Below are 12226 nucleotides of genomic sequence, written 5' to 3'. Positions count from 1 at the left end.
ATGAGCATCTTCTGAACTACGATATTGTGCAAGGCAGTGTTTCCCAATCCAGTCCTCGGGGATATCCAGACCTGCACTATTTTTCCTCCATGCCAGCTCCCAACAGACCTGAACAAAGCAATCAGTGGCACTGAACACCTGGTGCAGTGATGCAGGGTGCTGGAATGTGGCAAAAATGCTCAGCCCCAGGGTATCCCAGAGGACTGAGTGGGAAACACTGGTGTAAGGGCAGCCGTTCCTTGGGTAACTCTAGCAGTTCTGGCCTTTGTTGATGCAATGGTAAGCAGTATGAAAGCCACACTGTGTTGAACCTGCACAGTGCAGTAAATATGAAAATGAGCAATATGATTACAAGTAAGCTAGAAGTTAGATAAACAAGCTCAGTCTGAAACCAGAGAGAGCAGTTTACCTTAAAGTTAGAAATTTTGCCATTTAATCATTCCTGCTTCATTTGGACCTCTCCAGTTTGCCTATGGTAGAGAATACAGAGATGAAGCCGGCCTGTTCAGCCCACCGTGTCTCTTCGATTGCCTGGGCAGAGTGTGATTAATACATCAGGTAAGTGACTGTATCAGGCAGCTGATGTGCCAGCTTATGGTGGGTGAAGTGCGACAGGCTGAGCTTTCAAATTCTTCAGAACCAACCTGGGGACAGAGAAGGACCAAACGGTGCAGTTAGCTCCAAGATAGCAGTTATGGGACTTGCAAGTTCATGCTATTGTTAACTTCTCCTGCTGCGGTCTGCTGGATATCACATGGATGTTGCTGCCGGCAGCTTTGCAGGCTGAAGAAGCAAACACACAACAGGACCACTGCACTGTGATTTTAATGGCTGTGTTGGACGGGTCTGCGTGAAATGGTTGTAAATTAAAATGAACGTGATCCGACAAGTTCCCTTGGGAAATCAATTCATCAAAATATGCTGCCAATATGGAAAAGCTTGAAAGACCATAACCTGGAAACCGTTGTCTTTCAAGTTTAATATAGAAAACAAGTCATCAGGATTATTACCAAGGGCATAGAACAAGTATTCTGTTCAATAATTGAACCTAAATGGCATATAAATACACAGTGACATGTAGTGAGCACCTGCAGGGGGTTTGAGTCTCACAGGAAGATTATAACCCTAGAGATGAATGAGTGGAGCCTCATTCAGATTGCTAGTGACCTCTGAGTAGGACTGAGCATTTTTTCTGAGCTAATGCAAATGCTAAGTAGTAGAATCTGTCCGTATAACACAGTACATCACTGGTATCAACACAGGGAGAGCTGCCCTGCTGTTGGTTTCTATGCCAAATTCAAACCATGTTTAAACTATGTTGCTTAGGCTGTCTCTAAATGGTTTCATATGTAGAGGGCCATTTCTGTGTGCTTTCAGATGTGTAAGGCTGTCTCTATATGCTTTCATTATGATCACTTCTCTATGAAACTTGATCAATAATTGCCCAATAGAGAATTATCAGTAATTTCAAACACACAAAACAGTGAACTACTACACTGAAGTTTCACACTCCATGACAACATTCACTCTTATATTCTCTTTACACTGCTGTAATGAAGAGCAGTTGGTCAGGCATGTGTGAATCATGTGAACCCTGCCATTGTTTTACAGGAGAGAAAACGCTGTGTGACAGCGGAGGCCCCTATTCTAAGGGCTCTGTCCCCTGGGACAGACCGTCTCCATCCCTCTGAGACACACGCTAAAACCGCAGAGACACTGGCTGAAGTCCTGGCTTGTGGAGAAGCATTTCTAAACTGTGGCCAGTGGGGAGTCTGTGTGGCCTGTTTAAGGACAGCAGTCCTGTCATAGTTACATGACGCCAAGCTGAAGGAAGGAGGCCACACACTGTCAACTGCAATCGATCAATCTACTGGAACATGCACAGGGAAGCATGGGGGGTTAGGGGATAATCATGAGATTAAGGGATGACTGTATGTTGCTCCTTCTTGTGGGTTATACAGAAGTCATTTTGTGTGAGAACTTTTAACCTCTGTTCACTTTGAGACAAAATTAATGACATCCTGTCACACTCAGCATGGACAGGAAACGTAAGGTTAGAGCTCCACTGCAGGTGATCCAGAGCTCACATGGAGGTAAGTTTGATGTTAAAATCTGCACTCAGGCTGCCCTTCAAACTACTGGTTTTGTTCCTTTTTCCTCTTCAATCACTACTAAACATTGAATTTTTTCTTTTTCAGATCACTTAAATCACGGATAGGCAACTCCCATGATAAAGAGGGCCAAAAATTTTTCAGCACAATTATTGGAGGGCCACATGACCACGCACTTCAAATAATTGTGTAACGTATAGAACACGCTGAGAGGGATCCTGATGCGGAATAACACGTTCTTTATTTGAATAACTCTGTACAACAAGCCACACGATGAGCAAAGTGACGTATGGCAGGTGCAGAGCAGTAGCGTGGGAGCGGTGGTCAGTGCGGTCCAGGGTCGAGAGGCGAGGGCAGAGTCCGGGAGGTATCCAGGGATCAGGCAGGAGACGTGGTCTAGGGGACAAGCAGAGTTCGGCACACAGAGAGACAATCAGGAATAACGGCTTGGTATGCAACGACATGAGGCAATACTTCGCAACCAGGAAGTGAAGTCTGGGTGCTTAAGTATGCCCGGAATGTGGGCGTGGTGGTGAGACAGGTGAACGTGATTATGTTATCTGCTATTCCTGACAGTACCCCCCCGCAACGGAGCGTCTCCAGACGCTCCACGCCGCGAAGGCGGCCGGCCACGGCCCCGGGGGGCGGGGAAATGTGGGTGTGCAGCGTGAAAGTCGGCGATGAGCGACGGGCAGAGGACATCGCGAGCGGCTACCCAGGCTCGTTCCTCGGGACCATAACCCTCCCAGTCGACGAGATACTGGAGACCCCCACGCCGTCGACGTGATTCCAGCAGCTCCCGTACTATATACGCAGGTCGGCCGTCAATGTCCAGGGGCTCGGGGGGGCGATCCAGAACCGGGGCTACAGACATGGGACTGTAGTGAACAGGCTTTAGGAGGGACACGTGGAAGACGGGATGGACGCGGTATTGAGGGGGCAGCAGCAGTTCGTAGGAAACAGCGTTTATCCTGCGGGTAATCTTGAACGGCCCGATGTATCTAGACTTGAGCTTATGGCAAGGCTGGCGTAGGTTCAAGTTACGAGTGGAGAGCCATACTCGCTGACCGGGGTGATATATGAGCGCGGGGAGACGACGGCGGTCAGCGTTCATACGACGGGTGTGGAGCGCGCGCCGCAGCTGAACGTGTGCGAGCTCCCAGGCGCGGGCACTGTTCTTTAACCAGTCATCCAGAGCGGGGATGTCAGAGGGGGTTTTATCCCAGGGGAAGAACGGCGGCTGGTAGCCGTACACACACTGGAAAGGAGTCAGTTTGGTGGATGAATGTATGATGGAATTGCGTGCGTATTCAGCCCAGGGGACGTACTTGTGCCAGTCTTTCTGGGAAGAGCAGTATTGGCGGAGAAAGCGACCTAGCTCTTGATTGTAGCGCTCCACTTCTCCGTTGGATTGGGGGTGGTATCCGGAGGTTAGACTGGCGGTTATTCCGAGTAACTTGCAGAATTGGGTCCAGACACGGGAGGTGAATTGCACGCCTCTATCCGATACGATATCCTCGGGTAACCCATATATCCGGAAGACGTAGTGGAACACGTCAGAGGCCGTCTCCATGGCAGTGGGCAGTTTCGAGCGAGGGATCAGACGACACATTTTGGAGAACCTATCCACCATCACAATTATCACCGTGTTACCGCCCGAGACAGGCAGGTCCGTAACAAAGTCGATGGCCAGATGAGACCACGGACGGCGGGGTATCGGCAAGGGGAGGAGCTGACCAGTGGGCAGTGCTCGGGGTGTGCGCGATTGCGCGCATACAACACAGGCGAGTACGTAGTCGCGAATGTCCTCCTCCCAGGACGGCCACCAGTATTTCTGGGCGATCAGGTGTTTGGTGCGAGTTATACCAGGATGACCCGTGCCCGGCGTGTCGTGTGCGAGTTGGAGGAGGCGTCCCCGGAGCGGGACCGGGACGTATTGTTTTCCATCGGGACTATCTGCAGGGCCTGGGTCGGCGCAGAGGGCTTCCTCCAGTTCGTCCTGAACATCCCACCGGATGAGGTCAACGAAACAGGATTCTCCGAGAATATGGTTAGGTATCTCGCCGCTCGGCGTCTTCTCGTGAATCCGGGATAATGCATCGGCCTTGGTGTTCTTGGATCCAGGTCGGTAATGTACTGTGAATCTGAAGCGGGTGAAAAACAGCGCCCATCTGGCCTGCCGGGGATTGAGTCGCCTAGCGGACTTGAGATACTCCAGGTTCTTATGGTCTGTATATACCTGGAAAGGGTGCTCTGCTCCCTCTAACCAGTGCCGCCAGTGTTCGAGAGCCAGTTTCATGGCCAGGAGTTCGCGGTCGCCCACGCCATAGTTTACCTCGGCCGGTTGTAATTTTTTGGAAAGATAGGCACACGGGAACAGTTTGGGTGGATTGCCTTGTCTCTGTGAAAGCACTGCCCCCACGCCAACGTCGGATGCATCGACCTCAACGATGAAAGGTAACGAAGGGTCCGGGAGATGCAATATGGGAGCGCTGGTGAACGCAGTTTTCAGCGCTTTAAACGCCTGTTCCGCTTTGGGTGTCCATATGAAGTGGCGCTTCTTCCCCCCTTTCAGGAGATCGGTAAGGGGGGCCGCCACCGAACCGAAACCCCTGATGAACCGACGACAGAAGTTGGCGAATCCGAGGAAGCGCTGGAGATCCTTAACGGAACGGGGAACAGGCCAGTTTGCGACTGCGTCTACCTTGTTGTTGTCCATACTGATGCAACCCGGCGATAGGGTACAGCCAAGGAAGGAGATGACAGGTGCATGAAACTCGCATTTCTCTGCCTTCACGTACAAGCCGTTCTCTCGCAGACGCTGGAGGACCGAAGAGACGTGAGTTATGTGTTCCTGGATAGAGGGGGAATAGATCAAGATATCGTCTATGTAAACAAACACGTATTTATCAATCATGTCTCGGAATATGTCGTCCATGAAAGCTTGGAACACTGACGGGCTATTAGACAGCCCGTATGGCATTACTAGGTACTCATAGTGCCCCCTGGCGGTGACGAAGGCTGTCTTCCACTCGTCACCAGCGCGGATTCTAATCAGGTTGTAGGCACTCCTGAGATCAAGCTTCGTGAACACTGCAGCCCCCATTAGTCGCTCTTGTGAGGCAGAGATGAAGGGTAGAGGGTAAGCATATTTAGACGTGACAGCGTTCAGGGCTCGATAATCAATACAGGGACGTAACCCCCCGTCCTTCTTCTCTACGAAGAAAAACCCCGCCGCGACGGGAGATGTCGACGGGCGAATAAACCCCTTCTGTAGGGCCTCACTGACATAAGATTCCATAGCGGCATCTTCTGGGCGGGAGAGCGGGTACGGCTTAGTTCTCTTGGGCAAGGTTACCCCGGGAAGGAGGTCGATGGCACAGTCGCAGGTTCTGTGTGGAGGGAGTAAACTGGCACGCTCCTTACTGAATACGTCAGCGAATTCTCTGTACTGCTCAGGGACCGCATCGGAGAGAGGTGTGTGAGGACTCTCAACCATCGAGGAGCGAAGGGGTAAATGCATACAATCCTGCTGGCAATGCGATCTCCACGCAATTAATTCGCGACTTTGCCACGAAATGACAGGGTCATGTTCTCTTAGCCAGGGGAAACCGAGGATGACAGAATCGCGAGGAGCGGAGACCAGGAAGAACTGCCTCATCTCGGTATGGAACAGCCCGACACGGAGGAGCAAGGGCTTGGTACGTCGGTCAACTAATCCGGTACCTATAGGTTGTCCGCTTACTGAGTTAACTCGGAAAGGGGGGTTTACCTCCTCAACGGGAATGTTTAACGATCTGGCTAGTTCGCTGTCGAGAAAGTCCCCTCCTGCGCCTGAGTCAACTAACGCTGAGTAGCTGCGAGTTACACCTCCCCAGGTGAGCTGTATAGGTAGGTTAAATTGGGAATTACCACAAAGAGAAAGTAATGGAGGGCTTACTTTTGCTTGAGAGGGGGAATTCCCACGGAGACGAGGTGGTCGTGTGGAACATCGGTCTCGGAAATGACCTTCCTCGCCACAGTAGAGGCAGAGTCCTTCGCGCATGCGACGCGCCCTCTCCCGGGGAGTGAGTGGAGACCGGCCCAGCTGCATCGCTTCGGAGTACTCTCGATTGTCCTCTCCGGGGAGACGAGACGACTGGTGAGAAAGAGTGGAAGTGCGTACACCTGCTGTTTTAGGACGGTGAGTAGTGAGCAGCTTATCTATGTTCACTGCTGCTTGTATGAACTCGGAAAGAGTTAAATCTTCATCTTTACAGGCCAACTCAATCTGCAGATCGGTTCTGAGACCGCGGCGGAACACCGTCTTGAGGGCAGTTCCACTCCAGCCACTGCCAGCAGCCAATGTACGAAATTCTCGGGCATAGTCTGCCGCGCTGCGTCTCCCCTGCTTGATTTCACATAACTGGGTGCCGACATCGCGCCCGGCGGCGGGGTGGTCGAAGACGGATCGGAGCAGTTCGGAGAAGTGGCGCTCCGTATTCAGGGAGTCGTCTCCGCTACTCCAAAGAGCAGTAGCCCAAGCTCCTGCCTCTCCCGTCAGGAATGTCAGCATAAAATCCACCTTTTGACGATCCGTCTGGAACAGGGCCGGGTGATAGGTGAAGTACATGGAGCACTGCATCAGGAAGTTCTTGCAACGCTCCGGAGACCCGTCATATCGTTCAGGTAGGGCAACTGGCATATTGGCGGGATGCATCGCAACGGTCAGGGGGGCAGAGGACACGGGGCTGGCACCTTGGACGTTCTGGCGTGCAGATTCGGTGAGGGCACGGAGCGCAGTTTCTTGGTTACACGCTGTCTCGGTGAGCTGTTGTATACGCTCCGTCAGGGCCGCGATAGTCGCCTCTTGGCGAGCTAGGTGAGCCTGTGTTTCCGCAGGATCCATGGGAATGGCGAAGTATTCTGTAACGTATAGAACACGCTGAGAGGGATCCTGATGCGGAATAACACGTTCTTTATTTGAATAACTCTGTACAACAAGCCACACGATGAGCAAAGTGACGTATGGCAGGTGCAGAGCAGTAGCGTGGGAGCGGTGGTCAGTGCGGTCCAGGGTCGAGAGGCGAGGGCAGAGTCCGGGAGGTATCCAGGGATCAGGCAGGAGACGTGGTCTAGGGGACAAGCAGAGTTCGGCACACAGAGAGACAATCAGGAATAACGGCTTGGTATGCAACGACATGAGGCAATACTTCGCAACCAGGAAGTGAAGTCTGGGTGCTTAAGTATGCCCGGAATGTGGGCGTGGTGGTGAGACAGGTGAACGTGATTATGTTATCTGCTATTCCTGACAAATTGGATATGAAAGACACTACAAATTATTCTCAATAAGAACACATTTTAAATGTATTCAGATCTGTATGTTTATTGCACCAACATAAATCTATTTTCTGCATATAAATGCATTAACATGTCCTTAATAAGCAACAAAGACAAAACATTTGCTTAATAAAAAAGTGCAAAAAGGAATTTGAACTCCTTCATATCAAAGAACTGTAACGCGTAGCGCGCTGCGGAGCGAGGAGGCGGACACAAACGCTGAGAAGAGCGAGATTTAATAAGGCGAATTCCGTAGGCGAAGTCGTTTGTACAGGCACGGGTCAAAACGGGAGAGCCGTCCAAATGGTCAACAGGACAGGCAGGAGTCGTAACAGGAGAGCCATTCACAACGGAGAAATACAACGGAGACAGAAAATACCAGAACAGCGATGACAGATAATCCACAAAACCGAACAAACCACAAATAACCGACAACGGGCGAAACACAGAGATACAAGTACACCGGACTAAACTAGACACAACTGAACACAATGACGACACGGGCGTGGCAGACAGAGGGAAACCAGGATAACAGACACGCAGGGCGGGATAACCGGGCAAGGAACAACACCGACGACGAACAGACACACCGGAGTGACAGCGAGTAGAGGGGGCGTAGCCCTACGTGACAAGAACAAAACCTGCTCCATCAGGTTTTTTCTTTTAATTATATTAAGTTATTATTGTTCGATTTGCGGGCCGCACTGAGTGAGGACAAGGGCCGTGTGCGGCCCACGGGCCGCCAGTTGCCCATCCCTGACTTAAATTATATAACATACTCTGCAAAAGTCTTCGGTGTAAAAGCAATAATACAAAGTCAAGTCATATTTATTTATATAGCACTATTTACAACACGTTGTCGCAAAGCAGCTTTACAATCGTATGGGTCCACATCCCTAATGAGCAAGTCAAAGGCGACAGTGGTGAGGAAAAACTCCCTATGATGGTGGGGAATAGGAAGAAACCTTGGGAGAACCAAGACTCAAAAGGGAACCCATCCTCCATTGGGCGGCCCGTTAGTAGAAGTCTGTATTTGTGGACAAAAGGTGGTTCTATAGTTATAGTTATGGTTCTTATTCCCCAGCCAAGTCGTCACAGTTCCTTCTGTGTAGATGGTGAGTCCTCTTGCAGCAATGGCACATGGAAGACCATTTAACGCCTTATAGGTTAACAAAAGAATTTTAAATTCAATTCGATATTTAATCGGAAGCCAGTATAATGCCACAAGAGTGGGACTAATATGATCAAATTTTCTAGCCTTAGTTAGGACTCTAGCTAACTCTAGAAGTTGTAGCTTCTTCATGGAGTGTTTAGAGCATCCAATTAGAATACCATTACAGTAGTCCAATCTTGACGAGACAAAAGCATGGACCAGTTTCTCTGCATCAGCTAACAAAAGTAAGTGTCTCAGCTTGGCGATATTATGTAAATGGAAAAAGGCAGCCTTAGTGATATTGCATATATGTGTGTCAAATGAAAGATCCGAATCAATAGTGACACCTGCTTTTCGCGATAGATTTAGGTGTTACTGAAAAACCATCTAGGGCAGGGGTGCCCACACTTTTTCAGCTTGCGAGCTACTTATAAGATGAGCAAATCAAAATGATCTATCTACCTACTATAAAAATGCAAAACAAATTTATTTCTTCTATATTATCATTACATCATTAAGTTATTATTGTTAGGCTACTATTTAATATTGTGTACTCTTTCTTTCCTTTTAGGATAAATAAAGTATTTTATTTATTTATATTTATAAAGTATTTTAAAGTATTGCTAATTATAGTGAGAAACACTCGCAGTCCGCAATATCCTTCCAAAGTTTCTGGGTCAAATCCTCGGCCATGTCTTCAGAGTGCTGTGTGACAGTATTCCTCGATAGCTGGAGAGCTTTGATTGAAGATAATATTTCCGATTTGTTTTTAAAGTCTCGGAACAAGGAATCAGCGGCTTCAACAAATGCCTCTTTTATCATCTCTCCGTCTTGGAAGAACTTCTTGTGTTTAACAATTAAGTGACTCAGCCGAAATGATGCTTCAGTGGCTTCCTTCGTTTTTGTGGTCAGATGTGAGAAAAATTACTGTTCGGACAACTGGGATTTTCGTTCTTTCACCTTTCTCAGCTCACTTTTCGGAGGAAAGTCAATGTCATAGTTTTTATGAACCGTCTGAAAATGCCACTCCACATTTCCCTTGTTTGAAATAGCAACGGCACATTGACAGATGAAACAAACGCACTTAGAATACGACATTGTGAAATATAGTGAATATGACATAGTGAAATATAGTGAATACGACATAGTGAAATATAGTGAATATGACAGTGAAATATAGTGAATATGACATAGTGAAACAAATCCTCCTCCCATTCTGTATGAAGTGGTAGGTTTTAGGCTTGTTACTCGGACCAGCTACGGCACTCATTTTTATACCCTTTGTTGTATTTAGTTTAAATAAATTGGAGGTTAGCTACGCTGCAAGGTAACTGAACAAGTTAGCACAATTTAACGCGCATGTATAGGTTGTCAGCAGTTCAGATGTCAGATTGGCTACCATGTATGACAATCAAAATATAACTGTCAGTGCAGATGGATGATAGCCTGTCATTCATCCACTACTTTTTAATGTCATGCGATCTATCCACACTTCCTTCGCGATCGACCAGTAGATCGCGATCGACCTATAGATCGCGATCGACCTATAGATCGCGATCGACGTATTGGGCACCCCTGATCTAGGGTAAGGGGAATATCAGCCCAATTGCTTCTAGCAGCTTTGGACCCAAGAATCAGCACCTCAGTCTTATCAGAATTTAGTTGAAGAAAATTAGTTTTTAATGTCCTGGACGCAGTTCTCAATCTTGAGAGTAGTAGTGATATCATCCGGATTGGAAGATATATACAACTGAGTATCATCTGCGTAACAATGGAAGCTTATACTATGTCTAAGAATTATAGTGCCCAGTAGTAGCATATATAATGAGAATAATATGGGGCTCAGTAAAGACCCTTGTGGGATGTCATATTTTATCTTAGTACGCTCTGAGCATTTGTTATTTACTAGTACAAATTAATAACAGTCTGTCAGGTAGGACCTGAACCAGGAGAGTGCTTGACCTCTTATGCCAATGAGTGTCTCCAGCCTATTAAGTAGAATATTATGATCAATGGTGTCAAAAGCAGCACTGAGGTCTAGCAGTATGAGAAAAGAAATGTGTCCTTTATCAGAGGATATTAACAGATTGTTCAGTACTTTAGTCAGTGCAGTTTCAGTGCTGTGATAGGGTCTAAATCCAGACTGAAATAACTCTAAGACATGCTCCTACCTGAGGCTCACCATCTGCACCGAAGGGACTGTGACTACTTGGCCGGGGACTATGACTACGTGCAAAGGGGCCGCCCAATGCAGGATGGGTTCCCTTTTGAGTCTTGGTCCTCCCGAGGTTTCTTCCTAATCCCCACCACCATAGGGAATTTTTCCTCGCCACTGTCGCCTTTGGCTTGCTCATGAGGGATCTGGACCCATACGATTGTAAAGCAGCTTTGTCACAACATGTGTTGTAAAAAGCGCTATATAAATAAATTTGAGTTTGACTGACTTGACATGCTCTGTCTGTAAGAAGGAAGAAAGTTGTGAAGAAACTACTTTCTCGAGAATTTTGGATATGAATGACAGATTAGAGATTGGCCTATAGTTGGACAGTTCCTGTGGGTTAAGACCAGGTTTTTTAATTAGCGGCTTGATGACTGCAAGTTTAAATGAACTGGGCACGTAGACCAAGCTCAGAGAATAGTTAATTATGGTAAGCAAAGGTTCTACATTGCTATGTAGTAATTTTTTAAGTCGATGGGTTGGTCTAGTATCATCTATTATGCATGTGGAGGGCTTAGCAGATTCCACCAATGAAATAAGCTCCTCATGACCAATTGGGAAGAAGGGCTCTAACAGGGCATCACAGCTGACCAGACAGCTGACAAGGTGCATTTGCATGTTGACAGGCTCTGAGATAGTGTGACATTTTTCTGGGCAGTAAATACACTTATTAGCATATTAAACATACATTATATTACATATGAATAAACTATTACAACTCTTCAGAAGAAAGAATATAAATTAATTCAAATATTAATTAGATCAACAAAGAGTAACATGATTTTATGTATGTTTTTATCGGTGAAAACCATAGCTAGATGCTGCAACCTTTATGCTTTTTGGACTCCTCCACCTACAGGTGTGCCATTTTGACTAGGAAAAAAATATCAAACATTTCATTAACACACAAAAACACAATAAAAATATATATACATTCTGCCATCCTTTATATTTATTTTTGTCCTTTTGCCTGTAATTGTATAACTATTTATGAATAAGGTGTGGCATCAACAGATGTTACAGCTGTAGTCGTCTCAAAACATTGCTTTGAAATTATAGGGCTATTGGACAAGGATGTCTCACCACATATCAACTCTGAAAAGTCACTATCTGGAAATGCTAAACAATTAACCACTCGTGTGTCAGCATATTTTCATTGCTGGAGTCCATTTAAGATGAAGCTCGTGTTTGGCTCACAAGTTTGTCTCCATTATCAATTGCTCACCAAGTACCCCAATTCTCCTGGTCTCAAAGCCCCTGCTCTCTTACATAACAGTCATATGTCATCAAATGGTCCTTAAGTCACTATTAAAAGTCTGGTCTGCACTTTCACTGTCAAATATTTCAGAGCAATGCCTTAAGATGATGATTAGCAGAACTCTGGGTGACCCTGTCATGGTTGGTATGAATGCTGAGTTAGAGGCA

At 47.2% G+C, this 12226-nt stretch overlaps 1 long non-coding RNA gene across 1 annotated transcript; it reads left to right on the top strand.

Annotated features, from left to right (window-relative positions):
* The first annotated feature begins 5385 nt into the window (after positions 1-5385).
* Positions 5386-6497, top strand: LOC143523558 (uncharacterized). Its single transcript, XR_013133399.1, has 3 exons — positions 5386-5624; positions 5713-6294; positions 6371-6497. It is a non-coding gene; the product is annotated as an uncharacterized LOC143523558 (long non-coding RNA).
* Positions 6498-12226: the final 5729 nt, after the last annotated feature.

This window comes from Brachyhypopomus gauderio, chromosome 9, assembly GCF_052324685.1.
Source record: "Brachyhypopomus gauderio isolate BG-103 chromosome 9, BGAUD_0.2, whole genome shotgun sequence".
NCBI lineage: Eukaryota > Metazoa > Chordata > Actinopteri > Gymnotiformes > Hypopomidae > Brachyhypopomus > Brachyhypopomus gauderio.
The sequence above is the reverse complement of the archived record's forward strand: the minus strand, read 5'-3'. Positions and strand labels throughout refer to the sequence as shown.